The following is a 20,802-nucleotide window of genomic DNA, read 5'->3' on the forward strand; positions in this document are numbered from 1 at the left end:
AGGGGCATAAGCCATAGAACAGGTAGTAGGTTATCTAATCCGGAACAATATAATATACGTAATCATGCAAAAACGTGTAAAACCTATATTGACAGCAGGGATTTTTCTATCTTGGACCAACTGCGGAACAACAACGACCAGACTATTTTAGAATCTATAATTATCAAAAAGACTGAACCGTCGTTAAACACCCAAACGTCCTCTGTAAAATTGTTCATAGCGTAGTTTGGGCAGCTGGTTTGGCTCACTCGGTTTTTACTATTTTTGTTAGTCTTACTCTTTCTTTTGTATAGGTATACGTGTTTTTAAGATTTTAGTGAAGTCCTGTACTTGTAATTTGTTTGCCTTGGAAAATACTGTTGAATTTTAACTTTTTACTTTTTAACTTTTTACTTTATTGAGAGCTTACATTTTTAATTTAAATTAAATCAAATTGAGTATTAAAGTTCGCAAATTTTATATATTTTTAGCCTTGAAAATGCGACTTGGAATTCGTCACGAAACGTCGGCGATTAAATAAACTGTTAAAAGATGAGGATGCCTTTCCCTACTACTTCCTTCGTGATGTATCATCTTTGAGCTCCAGCTCCAGCCCTTATATACGTATATATATATATATATATATATATATACCGAAACTCAGGAGATCAATAAGAATTCATTAATACGTTTCGTCAATTTTAATGTCACCTTGTCAATAATTTTAGTTTTTTAGTTCTTAACAAATACATTTTATAAATGTATTTGTTAAGAATTAGCAAGTTAACTTTAATTTTATATTTTATAAATGTGAATTATTTTTATATTACAGACTGATGATGTGTCAGGATGGCACGAAAAGTATCTTAATAAACTCTTATTGTTCTTCTGAGTTTCGGTAACCCTACTGATGACTACATTTTCCACCTTTTGATATACACACACACACACACACACACACACACACACATATATATATATATATATATATATATATCTATATATCATATATATATATATATATATATATATATATATATATATATATATGTGTGTGTGTGTGTGTGTGTGTGTGTGCGTGTGTGTGTGTGTATGTGCTTTTGCCATTCCTCCACAAAAGTCATAAAAGAAGTTGGAACCTATATGTTGAGTAGTTGAGATTTATCGGAGGGCAGGCGCCTAGCACATAAGATACCAACGAATTTTACCTAACTTTTCGACCAAGAAGCGAGGGAATTGCTAACATTTCATACGACTTATTCTTTCAGTCTGTGATATTATGTAAATGAACACATGGGAACTTGTTTTACAAGAATAAATTTCTGACTCACATTGGCGTAAGCAATGTACCGCATGAGTCATAAAAGAAGTTGGAACCAGCGCAGGTATATAGCCACACACACACACACACACACACACACACACATATATATATATTATTAATATATTAAATTTATCTAATATATATATATATAGTATATCATATTATATAATAATATATATATCTATATCTATTATATATATCTATATATATATAATATTATATAGATACTATATAGATCTAGATATATATATAATAACTATATATATCATATATATATATTATATTATATATATATCTATAATATATATACTATATAGATCATGTTATATATATATATAATAGATCTATAAGATAAGATATATCTATATATATCTATATTATATATATAGATAGAGTTATATATATATATAATCTATCGATATATAGATATATAGATAGATATATATATATATATCTATATATAGAGAGTAGTATATTATACTATTAGATATATATATATAGATATATATGATATCTAATATCCTGATATATATATCTATTATATATATAATAATAGATATTATATAGATATTATTATATATAGATATCGATAATATATATATAAATATATATATATATATAGCGATATATATTAGGATATATATAAAGATATATAGAATAATATATATCTATTGGTTCCTTGCTAATATATATTATTATAATATATATATCGTCATGTATATATATATATATCTGATAGATATATAGTATATATATAATATATCATCTCTAGATATGATAATTATAGATATATATAGATATATAAGCTTTATATATATATATATATATATATATATATACTATATATAGATATATATATCTAGATATATCAGATATATAGAAGCTATCTATCTAATGTGAATATAGAGATATATATATCACTATATATATATATATAGAGATATATATATATATATATATATATATCTATATATAATATTAATATATAATAATCTATGTAGATAATATAATATAATATATATATCTATAGATATTCTAATATATATGTATATATGTATATATATTATATATATATATATATAATATATATATCCTATAGATATATTATTATATATAGATATATATATCTATATAACATAATCCTATATATATTATATAATATATATATATATATCTATATAAATCTTATATAAGATATCTAATCTATCTATATATTATAACAGATTATATATAATCTCTAAGATATATATATATATATATATCATATATATATATATATATATATATATAATATAACTTCTTGAATTCTTTGCTCTTTTTTTGGATACTCTTGTCACTACAAAGGCTGAAGAGATCCAAGTTCAAAGTTGATTTTGAAAGAAATTGTGATGTCCGGTACCGGGAAACGAACCAAAGGTCCCACAATCACAAAGAGTTCACGTTGCCGACCTGACCACGAGAATTATATACAAATTGTAAGGAGGGATCTATGTAAGTACTTATTTCAATATATTAGGGTTCAAAAATGCTATGTTAACTTTAAAATTTATCAGTCATGAAACTATACACAAAAAGAATGAAACAAAATCCCATAGATAAAGAGATTGTTCATTCCAACAAAAAAGTTAAAAATACTGAAGGGAAATGAGAACTTTATAAAAAGAAAGAAAGAAAAAAAAGGTTTGCCCGACCTCACCGATAAAAATGCACAAAACCAATTTTTCCCACTAAGCCAATTATTAGCTCTATATGATTTAACAAGCTAACTTGTTGATTTTCTAAACCCATTGGTTGGTAGCATTTCTGATGCACAATATAAAGAAAAACAAGTATGTTAAAAAATGCATTGATTAAATGTTATTGTAGGCTTGCGAGTTTTAATGACTCGCTAGAATGTTCATTTGATATCTTATAGAGAACGCAGCTGAATATACCATTCTTTAAGAACATTTCGATAGAATAAATTAAAATATGAGAACAAAATATAGAATTGAATTCAGTGGGAAACGTATCAAAATTACGAAATGGTTGTAACAATCCTCTTGCTCATGTTTTAAGCAATATCGCCATGAAATTTTTTGAAAGCAAAAATCTATCAAAATCATTTCAGTGATTTTATATTATTTCTGTATGTTGACATATAATTGGCCCGAAGGAGAAGCCACGGCCAAAACATACACGTCCTCAAGGAACAACGGCAACGAGGACCTCCATTCTTACAAATTTATTGCAGACGTTTCACATGTCCGATTTTCAAGGCTAAAAAGGAAAATAATTTGCAGTACAGATAGAATCACAGTAATGAAAAGGTTTAAAAAATAAAAATGTTCACAATTAAAATAACGGCGGTGCAGCGTTAAAAAGGAATTTAAAAAAAGGACCATAAAGAAATAGGTCAAGGGCACATAGACATAGACTCACCAAGCAAAACATAAGAATAATATTTAAAGTAAAAAGGAAATATACATCAAAGACTGGCTTACATATAATTGAGTTGACGATAAATGATTGGTTAACGAGGGAACAGTTCTCTTTTTAACAACAGACATAAATATTGCTTTTGCATCGAACAGCATGAGTTTTTTTTATGTTGAGGCTTCTGGATTAAATAACCTGCATCCTGTGCCGTCAGCAACCTCCTCACATATCACGGACATATGTATTTATATGCAATATTGGATACGAAGGGGGGGCTGAGGTTATCCTTGACTGCAAATAATGAACCAATGGTTAGAGGATTCTCTGGTATCACTTTAACATTTTAAGCAAATAACTTTTTCTGAATTAGAGAAATGCAGTTCTTACGAAAACGGTCATCGTGTAAGAAGGGAAAACTCGCATAAAATTTCATTTTTGACGCAGTCAGCACTGGTAGGGAAACTCTCATACTCCACATTTCTCTGAGTTGTTTGCAAAAAAAAAAAAAAAAAAGATTAATTAGGTAATAATTTTGTTTAAAATAATAGGTTAAGAAAAGTATTTCTTCGTAAAAAGAGGGCTAATTAGATGTAGGAGAAAACGCCTTGTGGAAGAGAGTAGGAATACGATACACTATACTCTGGTTTTTTCCATCTGTCCATACGCCTGTGGTGTTTGCGCATGGTAACACTGCTTCCCGGGCTTTAAATAATATCCTATTTCGAATATTAACGGTGTAATTTGCTTACAGTAAATTATTAAAATACTTTTCAGTTGCAAATGTACTCCCAAATATCCTTTTATTTACCTAAAACTTACACAAAGCGTAACTATTTAAAGCCCGGGACGCAGTGTTACCATGCGCGACCACCACAGGCTGATGGACAGATGGAAAAAAACAGAGTATAGTTAAAAATTCTAATGGGATTTCTATCTAAGAAGGAGCTGTTCCTTTTATTTCTATGTTTAAGTTTTGTTGACCTAATAATAAACACAATTTTGGAACTTTCTCGTTGCTCTGGAGTCAATATTCCATCGACTTCAAGTCCATTGGTGCAATAATAAGAGTCTGGGTGTACGTAGGTCCAGATTGGTTTTGAATTCATTTCGAAGTCATTACCGAAGGCCTGAAACATAGTGATAGAAGTCATAATATATATTCTAAAGGGACAGTACAAACAAAGATACCGAACCTTTGGAGTCAGCAAATCCACACCTGACAGGTGTCAAAGGGGAAGGGCCGACAAAACTCATGAGTGCTAGGGGGCTGTACAATGTTTGCAAATATAATAATAATATCTACTGTCTTCCTTAAAAGTTAATCATTTTTCATGTTTCTTTTGATATATGAAAAATGTTTGTATTTTAAGGCATGCATAAACTTCCTACTATAACTTTAAAATAAACAGTAAGATCAAGTTGACAAATGCTTTGACTGATATTCATGTTATGGTTTAAGCATTCTTTCATAAAACTAGACTCAGTGATATTTCTTTTTGGTGCATTATTAGAATAAACGATCTCTTTTGCCCTCAACCAGTTGATTCTATGGTTGTTCGCGCTACGATTTACAAGGTTTCCAGTGTTCACCTGAGCATATCTTAGATTTATTTTATGCTGTCCAGTTCTCTTTTCCATTGTTTCCCAGTTTGACCAATGTAGAAGCTATCACAACACTTACATGGAATTTTATTTATACATCCTTCAGTACTGCCGGGAGAGTTCTTTATAAGCACGTTTCATTGTTGTACTGTTCTTAACTGCTACATTAACTCCAAACTTCTTATATGGTAGTACAAGCAAATTCTTTGTAAGTTTTTTCTTTCATACGAAATCATTCTTACTGCTTCTAGTGCCTTCTCTAATACATAGTCAGGGTATTTAAATTGATTGCCTGCATCCTATTCTATTTCACCATCAATGTATTTAGGGCTACATATTCATATCGTTCTTAAAACATAAATGTGAACACTGATTTTTTTTTAACTTTATCGCTTAGTTAAGGACTTGGTGGGACAAAACACAAGGGCACACTAAATTGTCTTGGTGTAAGCTCGAGGGGCAAGGGGGCGGGGGTGGGGGTGGGCGAAAGGCTGAGAACGTTTGCATTCAGACAAGGCTATCAAAACAGAACCATCGCAGAATTCGATGAGCATCGTGTGGAAGAGTGGAATTGTCACCAAACTTCATATGAAAAGGGGACTCCAAACTAGAATCAAGCGGTTCCATCCCATACTTCAGCATTCAAATGATACAAAAGTATAATTACTTTAATAGGGAAGTGGGCTGAGAACGTTGGCATTCAGACAAGGCTATCAAAACAGAACCATCGCAGAAATCGATGAGCATCGTGTGGAAGAATTGTGGAATTGTCACCAACTTCTATGAGGGGACTCCAAACTAGAATCAAGCGGGTCCATCCCATACTTCAGCATTCAAATGTATACAAAAGTATAATTACTTTAATAGGGAAGTGGGCTGAGAACGTTGGCATTCAGACAAGGCTATCAAAACAGAACCATCGCAGAAATCGATGAGCATCGTGTGGAAGAAGGTGGAATTGTCACCAACTTCATATGAAAAGGGGACTCCAAACTAGAATCAAGCGGTTCCATCCCATACTTCAGCATTCAAATGTATACAAAAGTATAATTACTTTAATAGGGAAGTGGGCGCTCCTTTTCTTTTCTGGTTCGGATGGTTGTAATGGTATTGTCAAAACAGTATTCCAAATGTACTGGGCATAATGGGTGGGTAACTGAACATGAAAATGAAAAATTGAAAACAAAACCAGGATCCAAGAATTTCAAAGACGAAAACCTTCCTTGTTTTACTGTTATCAGACTTACTTGTTTTGAACGGAGGTAAACTGCGTGGCGTAAATACTCAGTTATATAAATAATAAGCCTATTCTGTAAAGTTTAGGAGGGCAAAAAACACAATGGCCATAAAGTAAGCCTACATACGAAGAAACCCAGATTTTAAGGAAAAAATTTAATACATCGTGCTTTAAAATTTGTGACTATTGTCGTTCAATTACCAGGAAACATATAAACTGAAAATACTTCAATCAGAGCTGAAAACTGCGTTAAAGGGTTATTCATCTATGGTTCAAGAGTTTGCACCTCTTGTCCTCTTGTAATGTATAACTTGCATGCATGCAAAAGTACTTCACAATCACTTGATGCAGAGGAACTAAGACGTGGATAAACGCTTCATCCAACCCATACTCACATACACACACATACATTATATATATATATATATATATATATATATATATATATATAATATATATTATATATGTATATATATATATATATATATATATATATTATATATATATATATGTGTGTGTGTGTGTGTGTGTGTGTGTGTGTGTGTGTGTGTGTGTGTAGTATTAAGGTGTACCTGAACACTGCGCCTTTAGTAGTGACAGGGACCCCTCACAAACTATAACAAACGTTACAATTTAGGAACATGGAAAACCAGCAAGAAAGAATCCAAATGCTTTTGACCTGAATAATTTACGATCTTGAAGTATCTATCGAAATGCAAAACCAGTATTATGAGCCACGAAACTTTGTGACAAGGACTGGCAAAGCTTTCAATAAAGGAAATCGAGTTTGGTCGTCATTACATTGGAGTTACATTCTTGTAGTATTAAGAATAATCTGTGGTCCTCAGGTTTTCTCGAGTCATTGTCATCAATATAAATAAAATTATAGGAAAGCTTTAAAGCAATATGGCTTTTGGAGATATATATCAAAATAAAATCTTTTTAGATAGTGAAATTAAATTTAATGGATATTTTCATGTGAGTATGTAGCCTTAACTAAAACATTTAGAGATATATACAGAGTTCATAAATCATAAATACATAGGGAATAAAATTTTACAAAGGTGATTGCCTTTGCTCTTCAGAATTATCTGGAGTTATGGAGCGACACCTGGAGTCCCATGGCAGTGATCATTTTGAGATCTATCTGCATACCGGAACACTCGTCAGTTTTATTGAGCATTGCTTTTATTCCAAACCTCTGTTGTTTTCATTTATTGACTTTTCCCACTTCTGAAGCTACGTCACTTTGTACCTTGCTTTTCTAACTGTTTTTGAGGGAAAATGATGAATTCTATATAATTCCTTAGTTTACAATCTAAATGAAGTCCAAATAGATGACAAGAATTATAATGACAAGCAAGTAGAGGGATTCAACTCGAAATTAATATAAGTGAATACGAACATCTCAGCACCGAATGCTGTTTGGTCGTCTTGCCAAACTAAGGAGCGGTGAACATCCTTCGGCGCCACCCCCAACTCTCTCCCATTAATCATTTTTATCTCTGTCTATTACGAAAATAAATACCGATTTTCGTTCAAAAATGGCCTTTCCTATATTTGCTTTGACCTGCCTGTTCGTGCAGTGACACTTGCATATTTAGCCGCTCGGAGGCAGAGGAGAAAATAATCCCGGTAACAGGAAAAAGAGAATAAAAATGGCTCACATCTGCTCGTGCGATACTCGAGGATTTTCGAAAACGGGGCGTGAATTTCCATTTCAGAAAATACGCTCCCTCTACATTTCTATCTGTTTCTCTCCTCATAAATTAATGAAAACCTTTGAAATCGCATCATGAAAGGGAAAGAATGAATGAATTTAAATGTGGGCATCAAATGATGTCACTGATGCAACGCTTTGGACAGGAATGCGTTACACTGCGCTCCTTTCCCGGTACAACATTCCTACTTGCAAAGCCACTGACAGAACAATACAATGTACACAGTATGCACTGGAGTAGACACCTCCACCCTCCCCGCCACCCGCCACACACACACACACACACACACATATATATATATATTATATATATATGATATATCTAAACTATATATCTATATAGATATATATCTTAATGATATATGTATATATAAATGTATGTGTATGTATTTATATAATATCATACCACAATTTGCGTAATAAAATCGAATTTACCAACTTGCACCCCAAGACAGTTAAATGTCTTAGTCATTAGAACAACGAGCCGGTCTAAGCGTCGAATCTGACTTGAAGTATTCCAGCATCAAGAGGGATAAAAACTGATTTCGATTTTGTTGAGGAAATAACCTATGGATTTCAGATAATTCAACGCATAACATTTTCATACTTCAAATATTAAGCCAAATGATCTGAGCGGGAGTGACGTGACTCAGTGCATTCAACAGCCAGATGGATAAAGCATAGCATAAGAACACTTTGACATCATGGTAGCTGAAACAGTAAGCTTGTTATATATAAATTATATATTTTATCTATATATAATATATTATACTATATAATAAACTTTTATATATATATCTAGTAGTATATTATAACTAGTCTATAATGGATAATATAACTATATATTATAAATAATTAATATAGATATATATGATATATAAATAAATAATATCTATATCTATATCTAATATTATATATATATATAATATATATCTAACTAATATTATTATATAAATATATATATAAATAAATATATCATATAATATATATATACATATACAGAGAGAGAGAGAGAGAGAGAGAGAGAGATTTAGAGAGAGAGAGAGAGAGAGTTCCGATAGGTTTGTTACTAAAAAGCCATTCTAAAACTTATAAATAATAATCCAAAAAATAATCGTTGGTATAGAGTTTATCATACTACCCAAGTATCAAGGCAGAAAGGTATACAATAGATTTGAATCTTGACCATGGAAGTGGCATTTAAGCCAACTCCTGGTGTTATAACGTACCAAGGTATCTTGAATTTGATATTAAGGGGTTGCCAGTGCTTTAATAACTAAATGCTTGAACAGGTCATGTGGATAATTAGTGGCAAAGAATCACGCACACACATACATGTACATACACACGCAAACACACTAACACACACGCACACACACACACACACACATATATATATATATATATATGTATATATATATATATATATATATATATATATATATATATATATATATATATATATATATATATATATGTGTGTGTGTGTGTGTGTATGTGTGTTTTGTTTGTGTGTGTGTGTGTGTGTGTGTGTGTTACGCCTTTAAAGGCGTCTGGACTCTACTTACCTAGGAAGTAAAGATATTTGGTAGCGTTTGGCCGGCATGACTTCTCTCTCTTTCTCTCGACGAAGTATCCTTCTCTCTCTCTCTCTCTCTCTCTCTCTCTCTCTCTCTCTCCTCTCTTCTCGTACGACTTCTCTCTCTCTCTCTCTCGTCCGACCACTCTCTCTCTCTCTCTCTCTCTCTCTCTCTCTCTCTCTGGCCGACCACTCTCTCTCTTTCTCTCTCGCAACCGACCACTCACACAACCCACATTTGATAACTAACTAAAGGTGGCTGAATTAGTTCCAGAATTATAAAAAAATAGACCTTATTCGTAAAGAAACATAAAGGCACTGATTAACAAAATAAGTTACTTCCGAAACTCGATCTTCTACATGAAACACGAAAAAAAGTCGAAATGATTTACCAATCCAGAAAATGGTATATCAAAAATATAAACAGGGAAAATCCCTTTCTCTTTAGCAACGAACTCATCTTTAAACACCAGTCAAAAATACACAATTAATCATAAGAATTCTCCCAAGTAAAAAAAGTATGCAATTACTAGTCATAGTCACTTTTGACTTCTACCACCCCATTCCTCTTCTTTTGGGACTTCCAGATCCATCTGAGAAAGAAGGAATCCCACATAAATACGCATAAATAAATGTCAATAGAACAAAATTATAAAAAATTAATCTCACGGAACAAAAGTCACATATTAAAGAGAAAACTCCGATGTCAATGTTTAACAGATAAAAGACAGAGACACACTTTGGTTATGAAATGTAAATATGCTTACCTCTTCAGCAGTAGTTAAGCCCTCACTCAAAACAGATCCATTTCTCTCGATTGTATGGTTCCAAGTGCCCAACTATATATCCTTTTCCGTAAGGAAACATACACCGTCACGCACACGTACGTATGGTTAATAGTCCTGCCCATAAGACCTAATCAAAACCAGATCAGATGTCTTTCACATGACACCTCAACTTACGCCCAAGCCCCGGTCACCTGTGAAGACCCTAATCACTCGAGAGGAACGTCTGGGCGAGCTGAGTTGACATTCTTCGGAACATGACTTCAACATCGCGCCACTTTCAGAAGTGACGAATCCTTCATCATTGACACTGGCCTGTGAAGTCATTGAATTCCACACAGACAGCATCAGTTGGGTTCACTTTGCACCGCATGATGTAGAGAGGCAAGAAATGTAGTTGCCATGTGGGTGCAATTTCATACAAGAGTTTAGTTTCAAGAAACACGTTTATTAGGACATCTGGGAAATTTAATCTACTTTAATTATGATTAAAAGCACATGAGTTACGAGTTTCTTCAGAGTTTTTATGTCATCTGTTTATCCAAAATATTTCTGGACTGCTCGAGTTGATCAGGATTGTATACGTCTACTTAAGGTAATGAGGGGAAATGCTAGAGAACTGGAGCAAACTTTAACAATGATTTAACGGGATAAAAGAGAAGCTAAAGAAAGATGGAAGGAAAAGGGAAACTCGGAGGTCCCTTCAGGCGTCACATTCAGAAAGGATTACGCAGGAAGAATTTATTTCAGTGCAGCTGGAAGTGAGGAACTGTTCTGGGGGAAAAGAGCCTCTCTAAAAGAACACCTACGAGTTACGTTCAGCTAAAGTGAAAACGACCGTGTGCAGGTGGTGAATAAAATATATCTTATCTTTTACTTGAGTTTTGATCACACTATTATAAAGCCACAAGACCCTTTTCACACATTGTGTGAAAACCCACATACACGCTCATGAAAATGATCTAATCACTTTTTAGTGTTCCGTAAAGCACAACTATTCAGGTGGTTTTTTGCCCGAACGTCCGCCCGCGGATCCTACAAACTACTGAGGCTCGAGGGCTGAAAATTGGCATGTTGTTCATCGACGCTCTAATCATCAAACATAGGAAATTGCAGACCTCTAACCCAAGTAGTTTTGACCTAATTTAAGGTTAAAGTTAGCCATAACCATACTTCTGGCACCGCTATAGCTGTCAACAACACAGGGCACCACCGGACCGTCGCTGAAAGTTTCATGGGCCACGGCTAAGAATTTCATGCGACGTGGCTGAAAGTTTCATACAGCATTATATGCTGCACAAAAAACTCGATTGCACCGAAGACATTTCTGCGTATTATTTACTTGATTTTAATTTGGGCTGCTAAGGTCACCTGCGAAAAAGTTGATGTTTCCTTAAATGCTCTCCACAAGAAACTTGTAGCTCTGGAGTGGTATGGCCGCCTCAGGACCAATGGCCTTTACTCTTGCAACCTTGAGTGCGTAGAAGTGAGTTGTGATTTGTGTGTACCACGAAATCGGCAAAAAAAAAAAAAAAAAAAAAAAAAAAAAAAAAAAAAAAAAAAAAAAAAAAAAAAAGTAGCACAAAGCTTTCACATCGACAAATTTCCACTCATATCCAGCCTCCCATATCTTACATATATATAAATATATATATGTATATATATGTATATATGTATATATATATATATATATATATATATATATATATATATATATATATATATATATATATATATATAATATATATGTGTGTGTGTGTGTTTGTATATATATATATATATATATATTATAATATATATATATATATATATATTATATATATTATATATAATATACATATATATAACGATACATTCATGATGCACATGAATATACACAGCCGCTTAGATAAAAAATGATTAGAAAAAATGGTACCTTTCCGATCTACCATCTTCCAGGGGGAAAGATGAGTATGCTGAATGAACACAATCATACTCGATTACGTACGCGAACACACATAAGCAATATTAATATATAGATATATATATATATATATACATACATATTTTTATTTTTATATATATATATATATATATATATATATATATATATATATATATATATATATATATATATATGCAGAATCTGCCGATCAGTTTTTTACCAGATACTTATGCAACTGTATAAGCAACAATGCCCTCTTAACGTCTTGAATTCGTTGCTCTTTTTTTTGGTGGATACACTTGTCACTACTAAGTCTGAAGATACAAGTTCAAAGAAATTTCTTTGAACTTGGATCTTCAGGTTTTGTAGTGACAAGCGTATCCAAAAACGAGCAAAGAATTCAAGAAGCTAATAGAGCATTGTGGCTATTACAGTTGCATATATATATATATATATATATATATATATATATATATATATATATATATATGGGTATATATATATATATATATAATATAGTATATATATATATATATATATATTCACATATATATATTTATAATATATATTTGTGTGTGTCTGTGTGACGTAATATATATATATATATATATATATATATATATATATATATATATATATATAGATATATACTATATATATATATATATATATATATATATATATATATATATATATATATATATATATATATATATATCGTAACCTGCATTGTGTGTTTGGTGTCGACAACCCCTGCTCCATTTCAGAAGAAATCTAGGATATTAATGGAAAGAAATTAAGTGAATTTCCTAGTTCACTGAGAAAAGGTTTACCTTTTTAGTAAAAAAAAAAAAAATGCCATGCCCTAATTCTACTGTATTTTCTTACTATGTACGTACTATAATGTAAATTCTGAAAACCTACATCATGGAAGAAAAGTTCATCTTCATAAAGGTCTTTTTAAGAATCCTGCGCTCAGCCGTGGCAGACAGCCGAGAGCTATGAAGAAGAACTTACGGGTGAATTGAGGGAAGATGGAAAAAGTTTAATATCCGAATCGTCTGGAGAAGAAGCAAATCAATTGCACTTCCCCAAAAACTCAGTCATGCGAGGGCGACGCTCTTCCGGGGAATTAGAATATCGATTAATGGAAATTCACTGAGGGGCTAACTGAAACAAATCACAAAAGAAACTTCGTCTAACGCATCCCAGTGCAGTCCGCTGCTTCCTTCCCTTAGAAAATAACTGCTAGTAATGAGCTGACAGCGAAAATGTCTTGCAAGAGACTTTATTTCAGCACAGCTATAAATAGGAAATAATGACTCATTACGTTATAAGATATTTCACCTTATAAATTAGCCTCGTCACTGCCTTCAATGTTAAAAGGATCAATGAAAGGGACTTAGGTGAAGCAAAGTAATTACTGACGTAATTATCCGGACTAATTGAATCGTTTAGTTTTATTTGCAGGCGCCTCTAAAACTCCAATTAACCGTCAATTGAATCTCGATGAGAAGATTAAAAAACACAACAAAAGCGACTCATCTCGAACAGTTCAAGAGCGCCAACTTGGAAACTCTCAAAAAGCAGCTTTCTTTAAATTAAAGGTTTGCGAAATGAATAAAAAAAAGTACTATTACTTCCATGTACTACAAAATGAAATAGAGAAATGCAATGACTATAGATGATGATGTAAAGAAGAGTTTCCATAAACCGAAACAAAAAGTAGATCTCAAGAAAATCAATGTACCTTTGAAGCTAAAGGCATTTTATGAGAAAACGAATTCAAGATTAGAGGAAGCCTTGAGGAAACAGAAGTCCCTCATCACGACCGATAATTACTGAGCAAGTAATACTTTCTGTTGTTGGCAAAATAACCTAAACATATTGAAGTTTGGGGACTAGATTATTCCTGCAGGTCACGGGGAATACGGTTGGAAATTTGTCCTTATCCTTCTTTACATAAAAAGCTTTGTTGCAAAAGAAAACCTACCTGACGCCACCAAAGCTTTATTAATTCACAATGATCATCTTTCGCACAACATGATAAAGCAGCTTTACCCAGTAATGAATACAAAATATATAATTCGCCCTGGAAGTTCAGCTAACTGAAAGCATCAGGGAACTCAAAATTCACTTCTCATTCCTTGTTTATTTATCTACCTTCTGCTATAAAGAGAACACGATCTATACAAACATACCTAAAGGGGGAGGGAGTAGACGACTGGTTACTACAGAAAGAAAAACTGTCCCTAAAGGTCTGAAGAACTCAGCAATTCATAAACGAATACACTTTCATTGCAACAGCTCATGAAATAAGTATTCCGTAAAATGAAAGCACAAGATGACCAGCAATGCTTCACAAAGTTGATTCGGATAATAAGGGAGTATAAATTCCTTCTATTACGGCATATTGTGACAATGTTTTGATATGTTCAAACGAAGGTACTTTTCAAATAACAACACGAATAATAATGCTAATACTAACAACAACAAGAATTTGAAATCGATGTTAAGTATTTCGTGTCGCCTTATGAGAACCGAGGGAAAACAGAAAACAAACACTTCAAAGTTTCTTCTGTTCTTTTCTGGCCTTCATAATAAACACCTGCATACACAGGTCCCCCCCAAAATAGGAGCAATCCATTGAGTGGTTTTTGTTGCACTGGTTCAAGTGAGCATTTTGTTGCCATGGATATTTCATTGCCTTTTGCTCTCAAATTTTCTTCGATTTACTCTCGATGTTCCCGAGCCCTTTCAAGGTCAAAGTCCGAGGGTGGATCACAACACGAAAAAATATGATAAGATTAATAAAAAAACTCCGTGACTGAGAAAACTGTAATAAACAAAGAGGGTATATATGCTTCTGTGATCCCAACGCCATCAGCTAATACCCAAAAGTAAATATAATCGTTTCATCGTTTCTGTTAACTGGATCAATGGCGCAATGACATTATAACCAGAGAGCTTCGAATATTTAGGCAACACGTTAAATGAAGGATGAAGGAAATAGTCATTCAGATTCCTAAAACAGACTGACGGTAGAGCAGCCACAAACAAATATTAAGCACCAGATGGAACTCGTAAAACGTAAGACTTTTCACTTATATTTGCATTTCTATTTAAACCTATACAATCATGAGAATAAATAGTCATATGCGAGACAAAAGTGAAAAATAAAAATAACCGAAATGACAAAAAATGGCGTGAACGAATCGTTACACAATATTAAGATTCCAAAATCGCAAAATAAAATGCTTAAAAACCAGAGACTGAGCATCAAAGAAAAAAAAACCTCATGAATTTCTTTGACACTTTCACCAGCGCCCATATTGCTGTGCTTACAGCTCACTGGACACCACGGTCCGGTTGACGGATTTTCCGATGATATTTACCTTACCGGGAGGGTTATGTTTTGACGCCTTTGTGGTTGATAAACATTCGTTCAAGTGGCAAACGCGCTTCCATATTAAACGTGCGCGCGCGTGCACGCACACACATAAATACGTATATATATATATATTATATATATATATGTATCATATTATATATATATATATGATATATCATATCTTATACATATATATCTATATATAATATATATATATATAGATTATTATGTATATTATATATAATACGTATATTATCTATATTGTATATAATATATATAATATAATATATATCTACATAATATGATCTATATATTATCAAAGATATATATATTATATACATGACCATATATATAATCATATATATATATAAATAATTCTATATATATATATGATATATCTCTATATTAATTATATATATCTAATATAGTTACTGTGTTTGTGTGAACATATACAGAAATTGGACTGTAAGCTAGGAGAACACACACAAAGACTTACAAATCCAGGATGAACTTCGATGCGAATTAAAAGATTCTATTTACCTTTATCCCTCGGAGAGAACGTCAGAGGTTTCCTTCTTTGCTTCTCTGCCTCTCACATATTGTGTGAAAAAGCTCAGGACGTTGAATGCATTACATGGAGATGAACACCACTGGATCCTATCATCTCATTCTGTTCGCTCTTCCCCATTTATTGAGAACAAACTGTTGTTAAAGCAATCGACAGCCGAGCTATGTCGCTCCTGCAAAAGAAGTCACGCTTGAGGTTGGGAAAACATGATTTCACTTCTGTTTTCAATTCCTTTAATGGCAGTAAAACGGTCTCCACAAGGATAATTTTAGAATTAATCTCCGAGAAGAAGCGAATACACATTCCGTAGTACTGCTGGGAAGAAACTGTCCTACCCAGGCGCAGCAGAGCAGCAGACCCGACACACGAACGCACGCACGCAAGACCGCCTCTTGCTGTTGAGGGACGGATCCCCGGGAGACAGAAGGGGAGACTCACGAGCCATTCCCACCGCCATCTATCGCAAGCTACCGAAAGTATCGCGTGAAATGTCAAAGCACTACGTGAAGATTCAATACAATATACTGCTGACAGGCGTCACGGTCTGTGACATATGAGAACATTTCTTTGTATAATGGGAACAGAGAGTTAGTTGTCAAAGGAGGGCCATCGTTCATACATCGCCTAATCCAGGATAAAACAAATTTTGTTGGGAGCCCTCCTTTGACCACGGTACTAAAAAAAAAAAAAAAAAAAAAAAAAAAAAAAAAAAAAAAGAAAAAAAAAAAAAAAAAAAAAAAAAAACGATATGAAACCGAACAACTTATAAAATATAATAGGGTTAATATAATTTATCACTGCACTGCTGTTCTATTCATTTGTTGAGAACACACACACACACACACCACACACATATAGTATACATATATATAATATATATATATATATATATATATATATATATATATAATGTATTATATATATATATATCATATATATATATATATATATATATATATACTATATATATATATATATATTAGAGCTGACAGTCGGACTAAGTATGTATAAATGTATATTCACTATCGACGGAAAAATTACTGGACCAAATTGAACAAAAGTCGTATCATGTAAAAGGACATTAAAGGGGATGGTTTTTGGCGGCTGAGTGCCTTCTTGATTTTTGATCCAGCCATGCTAACTTCTTTATATTACTATTATTCGTAGAGAAAAAAGAAAGCATTATTCTGATAGAACTTTTTATGAGGATTCCAAATACACTTAGTGATCTTCTGCGATGAAAAATAACGATGATATGGAGGTTGGTATAGCCAGGTGCCATTTTGATCTGAATATCCAGCCGGGTATCCGGCCATGATAACTTATTCAATATTAGTTGTAGCGGAAAAAGAAACCACCAGTCTGATAGAACGTTTCATGAGGATTCGAAATATTCTCTTATTTTTCTTCTACGAATAAAAATAACGATGATATTACGGTTCAAACAATGCCGGCCTACGTTGCCCGCCGCTAGCCGCCGTCTAGTATATATATATATATATATATATATATATATATATATATATATCTATAATAGTATATTATATAATATATATATATATATATATATATAGTATATATATAGTATATATATATATATATATATATATATATATATATAGATATAGATATGATAGTAAATATATATATTTATATATATATATATATATTATATATATATTATATAATATAGATATTATATATATATATATATATAGATATATATATATATATATAATATATATATGTGTGTGTGTGTGTGTGTGTGTGTGTGTGTGTGTTGTGTGTGTATGTGTGTGTGTGTGTGTGTTTTAGTAGCCACAATAAAGTCTTAACATCTCGACTTTCTCAGATTTTATGGGGACGTTTTTGCTTTGAAGCCTTTTATCCAAGAGGGAAATAAAAGTCCTGTAGATATAAATATATCTAGTCCAATAATTGTGGAGAAACTGAGAAGTCAACAATTCATTGTTCCTATTAAAAGACGTATGTATTTGGTATAAGCTACCAGTAGTGATGTTTGTTCAATTAATATGTTTCCTGCTGTTTCCCAGTCTCTTCAGGGCTGCTCAGCGGCTAAAATAATTGAAGGCTGCTTTTATGTGAAGACAAAAAAATCTCGTAGATTCAGCGTTCAAGAAAGACCGTGCACGCATTCATTTCGAAAAATGAAGAAATAATTATTGTGTTTACATGCTTAGGGGAGAAGGTTTTGCTTACATTTCGTTGTAGTGAGTAATACATTCATTATGAGTCATAAGACCTTCAGCACGTTAGCGTCAAGTAGCCCATCTCAAGAGTGATCACGAAGCTCAAACCAGACGCAAATGGAATCAAGTCTGGAAAATAGCCTGAGGTGCTCCTTCACTGCATTCAACATTCCTTTCTTTGACTGCTTGTCACTTCACTTATGATGCTTGTGGCTGACTTGCCAAGCAATGAACAACTGATAGATTAATGTTTATATCACAATTTCATCCCCACAATACGTTTTAAAACATTGCTTTGAATAAATGGATAATTTTAAATCCCGCTCTTCTGCTATATGTAAGTTGATCTTTTTTTTATTAAAAAACTGATAGGCCTCGTACAGCGCACCTTTGGGAAGCTGCTGTATGATCATGATCATTGAAATTTTAATTTTACAGCGCATTTTCAGTTGCAACAAAATTCTCTATCCTAACAGAAAAAAAGGAAAAGAAAAGAACAGAAAATGATTATATATCCTGTATCTGTAGAAATATTATTATAGGTAAAAACTGGATACTGTTGTTGCGATGGGTAACTAAAATACTCTGCCTTCAATGAATTTCTCGTCTGATTAGCTGAGGCTCAAAGTAACTGTTTCCTAGTTTTCCTTCTTTTAGCGAACCCTTACGGACATGAATAGTATTGACTGAATCCTGTTGACCCCCTCTATGCAGTTCCCCTGAAATCCTGCTTCTCAGAGACAGACAGACAGACGGAGAGGCAGACAGACAGACAGACAGACGGAGAGGCAGACAGACAGCCACAGCACCTCTCTCTCTCTCTCACTGTGTGTGGGTGTGTGTGTCTGTCTCAGTCTCTGTCTCTCTCTCCCCTTTGATCAAACGATTATGTCCCAATGAAATTGTTGCCGCCATACAAAACGTTTATTCATAAAAGAAATTCGCCCGTCTTTAACGATTGCGAGTGGCTTCTTCTGGAATTGACAGAAACAAGATAAAGAGTGCCCGTTAATGTTACAAATGCCTATTTGGTTACAATTTTGCATAAATGTGGTAGAATTAAGATTATATCGCATTAAAATATAATTAGGGCTACCATCTCAAATCTCCCAATTTATCATACAGAAAGAAAGGGAGAGTAGATCTCTTTTCGCCTTTTACTAGAAGCACAAGGCTTGATGTTAATGGAATATGAAATCTCTCTCTCTCTCTCTCTCTCTCTCATAGACGCACCATTTCATCAATCTTCTATTTATTTTCTTTCCTGTCCCTCTCACTTAGAGAGAAACATACCTCGTGTTTCCGCCAACTCTTTCCGACTCCAAAATATGTCTTTGGGTCACCACACGAAAGTGAATCTTCGCTGCTCCTTGAGGACTGGGCAACTGAACGTCATTTGTTTTGTTCTTTCTGGAGATGCAATTTGTTCAGCTGAGTGAGTCATTACAAACGACTTCTATGGCCTATATATCCTCTCCGGAGAAGAGCGCAGAAGTTAACGACAAGTTAAGAGGACTATCCTGTATGTAGCAGTGGCCGAGGGCATGTGTTACGAGAAGATGACTTGTATGTGTTCATGGAAACACACATCCACAAAAAAAGAAAAAAAGATTATGGCACAATAATTATAACAACTACCTTTGAGGAACATCGTGAACTTCATTATGATAATAATAAAATTTATTATTCGGAAGGAGACCCTCTCGTGGACAAGTTTTGTTAAAAATGGTTGCTGCTTCAGCACTATTAATCTTGTAGAGAGTCTTCTCCATTTTTCTGATGACAGCTTTCTCTCTATTGCTTAGACTGGCGAGCAACGCACCAAAGGGCATGGTAAAATTCGGTTGAGTCATTTTGGTGTTTATTATTGCTTATACAATTCTCTCTCTCTCTCTCTCTCTCTCTCTCTCTCTCTCTCACCAACGCGACGTTTCGTCTAGATCCACAGGAAATTTTCCAGCGATGACTGCTGAGGGACTGAATTCCAGTGGCGAGTCCTTCTCCTTATGTCCTGGTGTTGCGGGCTCTTGAGTACGGTCTGGAGAACCCCTAGGGCAGGTTGAGT

The 20,802-nt window shown here is 33.2% G+C and overlaps 1 protein-coding gene across 2 annotated transcripts in view; it reads right to left on the reverse strand.

Moving 5' to 3' along the window:
* The window catches only part of LOC135201686 (lachesin-like), a 494,533-nt gene that overhangs the window by 393,039 nt on the left and 80,692 nt on the right, over positions 1–20,802 (reverse strand). Inside the window, exon 1 of one of the 2 annotated variants that reach the window (XM_064230821.1) lies at positions 16,500–16,858. The exons of the other annotated variant lie outside the window; for it this stretch is intronic. The gene's annotated coding sequence lies outside the window, so the exon portion shown is untranslated. Of the gene's footprint in view, positions 1–16,499; positions 16,859–20,802 lie in introns of those variants that run through there. 2 annotated transcript variants of the gene reach the window in all.

The sequence above is a fragment of the Macrobrachium nipponense genome, chromosome 28 (genome assembly GCF_015104395.2).
Source record: "Macrobrachium nipponense isolate FS-2020 chromosome 28, ASM1510439v2, whole genome shotgun sequence".
NCBI classification, from domain to species: Eukaryota; Metazoa; Arthropoda; class Malacostraca; order Decapoda; family Palaemonidae; genus Macrobrachium; species Macrobrachium nipponense.